The 4631-nt window shown below is 42.0% G+C and overlaps 1 protein-coding gene across 1 annotated transcript in view; it reads left to right on the top strand.

Moving 5' to 3' along the window:
* The window catches only part of LOC111966810 (activin receptor type-1-like), a 32313-nt gene that overhangs the window by 23283 nt on the left and 4399 nt on the right, over window positions 1–4631 (top strand). The window lies entirely within an intron of this gene.

The following is a 4631-nucleotide window of genomic DNA, read 5'->3' as shown; positions in this document are numbered from 1 at the left end:
CGTGGTGCCTGTAGTGTCATGATGTTTGTTGTATCATGATGTCTGTAGTGTCATGGTGTCTGTAATTCATGGTGTCTATCATGGCATGGTGTCTGTATTGTCACGGTGTCTGTAGTTCATGCTGTCTGTAATGTCATGGTGTATGTTGTGTCTGTAGTGTGATGATGTCTATAGTGTCATGGTGTCTTTAGTGTCATGGTGTCTGTAGTGTCATGGTGCTATGATGTCTGTAGTGTCATGGTGTCTGTTGTTTATGGTGTCTGTGGTGTTGTGATGTCGGTTGTGTCTGTAGTTCGTGGTGTCTGTTGTGTTCGTGGTGCCTGTAGTGTCGTGGTGTCTGTAGTAGAGATCTACCGATTATGATTTTTCAACGCCGATACCGATTATTGGAGGACAAAAAAATCCGATACCGATTAATCGGCCGATAAAAAAATATATATACAGTGGGGAGATCAAGTATTTGATACACTGCCGATTTTGCAGGTTTTCCTACTTACAAAGCATGTAGAGGTCTGTAATTTTTATCATAGGGGATTACGGAGGAGGTCATAAGCTGTTTTCCCTGTAGTTCTTGTACCCTGCAGTGTTGTCACAACTATCGGGCAGTGCAGGGGAAGGTCTGGTTGTGCCCTTAACTCCTTTCCATCCACACGAGACCTCTCCAGATCCTTCAGGGTAGGTCGGGCTGATAGTGAGGCAATTTAAGCGGATCTTCTAATTAGCTCCCTCCCCAGAGAGATTTGTTTCTATTGGACTATTCAGGGTGGGAGACTGGTTATAGGAGGACATCAGACACATTGAGTTATGACTCTCTTACTGTGAGCGACTCCGGTGTGGCATCCGGAAACGGCCTGCTGGTTGCGGTTGGTGAATGGCTGGTTGATCGAAAATTAGACACTCATGCATTCCGCACAACTGAACACAAATGCCAATAAATCATATATGCTCCTTTAACTTTGAGATAGTAAGAGATCAGAGATTGTTGCATGAGGTTCTCTGCGCCATATCGAGTCCTCCATCCACCTCTTCTGCTCAAGTACGACGTCGCGAGTTGTCCTTGATAATCCTTCCGAGTTTTGGGATTAATAGCATCACCAGAAAGAAAATGATTGTTTCCAACCCAGGAGCTCCATGCTCACGTTGGGTATGCGTAGTTTCTTGGGCGTTTTCGTAGTCATCCTTTCTACACGTCTCCAAATCACGGGCGAGATGGAAGTTTAGAACCAAACGCCTCTAATTTTTGTCTAACATCTCAGACACGGATGGACTTCTACGCCTATTCCCCGGGGTTCATTATTCCCAGAAAGGTTCATACTGGGTTGGCCTCAAACTTCCAGACCTGGGGAACTTGGACATAGCGCTGAGCTTTTGAGACAGTTGTGGGTGATCCTTGTCAGTGCGTCATGCAGTGATTATTAATATCCCAATTACGGCAGTATGATGTGTTAACTATGAGTTTTTCCTTTGAAATCATGTGGTCGCTCGCTACTCTTCACTCAAGGTCATTGACCAGTAGTCACTATGCACCCTAGTGTCAGTTCTGGGCTGATCTCCTCATCATATTTCAACTTCCATGATACATTGATTTTAAGCCACCAACAACCCGAAAGGCCATGAGATCGATTTTGCTATTGGTAGCTGCTTAAAGTAATCCAGGACGGGGTAGGAATTTGAGGGCCGTACCACAATTCACTTGGGAGGACTGTGCTTACCAATTTTCCTAATAAATTGGGCGCCAACAAAGTCTGTTGCCTTCTCACCAGCTGCTTGCCTATTGTCCTGTACGTAGTCTCCAATCCCTAGCTTTTGTGCAAGAGCCTCTACAATTTTTAAATCCCTGGATGTTTAAATCCATCAGATAATCATTTACCAGTCTTGGCATTGTGGAGAGAGGTTTGGAGTCTTGTTTGATTGAGCTTTTGTGGCACAGGAATGTAGTATTTAATACATGGTAAAACGGAGTTCAAAACACGAGTTTGCAGTTAATAACGAGGTAATTAAGAAGCCCGAGAACAGGAGGCGCTTCTTTAAAGAACACTACAGGTCTGTGAGTACGACCGGAATCTGTCGTGGTTCAGTAGGTGTATCATATACTACTTATGTCGATGCAATAAAGAAAATGCAAATTAATTACGTTTAAATCATAGCAATGGTGATTGTTCTTTGGGAGTTTTTGTGTCTTAGATTAAGCCTGTCTCTCAAGTGTTCGATAGTGATACGCTTTGCCATAGAAATCGGTCTACTACCGATCCTCCTTCTACATGCTCTTGTTACCAGTCAGGAAAAACCTGCAAATCGCAGTGTTCAAATACTTGTTCTCTGGCTGATGTGGGGCCACTTGTAAATAATTATGTATTTATATTATAGGGTACAAGTATATATAATATATTATAAATACTATATAGTATATCACTATTCCAGGTAAGGATATTACGCATGATTATTTAATACAGGTGCATTTAAAACACAAACAGTCGACACATCTCTTTTGTACTATATAATAGAACAATATGCAACATACTCTGAGGTAGATAATTGAACGATAATATCACTTATTACTTACTATCTAGACATCCACAATAAAATAGATATATTCACGATCTTAGTGCGTCAAATTAATCATGAAGATAATATGACTTAAGACACAGTCACACACCCCAGCTTCATGGGTCTTCATATTCAGTTCTAAAAGAAGTTTTGGGTGTTAGTGCAAGTCAAAGCAGAGCTTGCTCTGCATATGGTCTCGGCTGTCAGTTCTGCTTCCTGATCCGATGACACACCCAGACCCCCGGGGCCTACCCTTATTTTGCATAGTAGATCAAAGGACATTTCGTCTAAGTGCGAAGACATGAAACGGTCAAGACCATCGAAAGAATAGGGAACCACCTTTCCAAGTTTCAGCCCGCAAGTTATATCACTCAGGAGAGTGATACACGACGCTCGCATATTTCTCTCTAAACCATATACCCTTTGACACTAATCCGGAAACTAATCACCTCGCAATAACAGACAAGTTTAATTATTACGCCCCGTTTTCGTTATTCTTACTCTACGGGTGGCATCTCAGGATTCTAGAGATATTTTCTGTCTCAACTTGCAAAACCTGCAATGTGTGTTGTCATCCATTCTCATCGTCGAAATCTGGCAAGATTAGTTCGCAAGAAGCCAGTGTGGCCCCATATACACTGGTTTGCATATACCCTTGACTTCCTGCCGTGCAAACTGAACCGCCTAAGAGAAGATGACACCACATCGATCCCGTCGGTTATATAATTGCCGATGACTGAACGGGCTGGATTTTCTTAGGCTAATATGGCAGGTTATACCAAAATATGTAGCCTCTGTGTGATTGATTTTAATGATGGTTGATATTTACATCATGGATGCGAGATGACGAGTCATTGATTAGAGGATGTGCTCTTTTTCATAAACTAAGACTGGTTAATGCATACTGCAATTTAACCTTAAGCTTTTACTGCGATCCTTGCCGTAACAGACGCAAAGCCTCCTCGTGAGAGTGCATGGTTGTCGTATATCGGTTTTTGAGTAGCACGGTTTCTGGGGACTTGGGAGTTAACTTTGTATTCACGGGTTTGTTTAAGAGAGTTGGGAATTTCTCCCTCGCGAAGTGCGTGTCGACAGGTTTAGGACATTCTGTCCCTGTTTATCTTGCCAACGTATCATGCTATGGTGTTGTACGGGTCCGTTGGGTGTTGTGATGGTTCGCGTATGGTGTAGTTAGGTGTGCTAGTTTGTGTTATTGAGGTCTGTTTATTAGGTTGTGCTCAGATGGTTGTGCTCATTGGTTGATCTTGGAGTGTCTATGATTGATGTTGTTGGTTGTTTAGTGATGTTGTCTTGTATAAGTGTCATAGATGTGTTTTGGTTATGTTGGTCTCCAATGTCCTGTAGTGTCTGATGATGTGTGTAGTGCGTTGATCATGATGAGTCCTTGTGAGTGCATCGAGTGTTTGTGTGTGTCATGATTTAGTAGTGGTTGCAGTTGACATGTTTGGTTGTGGTCAGATGTCTTAGTGTCATGATTTTGTTGTATGTCATGATGTCTGCTAGTGTCAGTGATGTTTTGTTGTCATGAGTCTGAGGTCATGATGTTTTTGTGTACGTCGATGAGTGTCTGTAGTGTCATATGTTTGGTTGTGTATGTGTCAGTGATAGTGTCGTCAGTGATGAGTTTGTTTAGTACATCGATGGTCTGTAGTGTCATTGTGTTGTTGTATCATGATGTCTGTAGTGTCATGATGTTCTGTAGTGTCGTCATGATGTCGTGTAGTGTCATGATGTTTGTAGTATCATGATGTCATGTGAGTGTCTGATCTAGTGTTGTCATGATGTCTGTAGTGTCATGATGTTTGTTGTAGTGTCATGATGTCTGTAGTGTCCTGATGTTTGTTGTATCATGATTGTCTGTAGTGTCATGATGTCTGTAGTGTCATGATGTTTGTAGTAATCATGATGTCCTGTAGTGTCCTGATGTTTGTTGTATCATGATGTCTGTAGTAATCATGATGTCTGTAGTGTCATGATGTCTGTAGTGTCAATGATGTTTGTTGTATCATGACTGTCTGTAGTGTCATTTGAGTTTTGTATTTTCCCACAAATCTTGCCACTCA

This window comes from Salvelinus sp. IW2-2015, linkage group LG7, assembly GCF_002910315.2.
Source record: "Salvelinus sp. IW2-2015 linkage group LG7, ASM291031v2, whole genome shotgun sequence".
In the NCBI taxonomy this organism is placed as follows: Eukaryota; Metazoa; Chordata; class Actinopteri; order Salmoniformes; family Salmonidae; genus Salvelinus; species Salvelinus sp. IW2-2015.
The sequence above is the reverse complement of the archived record's forward strand: the minus strand, read 5'-3'. Positions and strand labels throughout refer to the sequence as shown.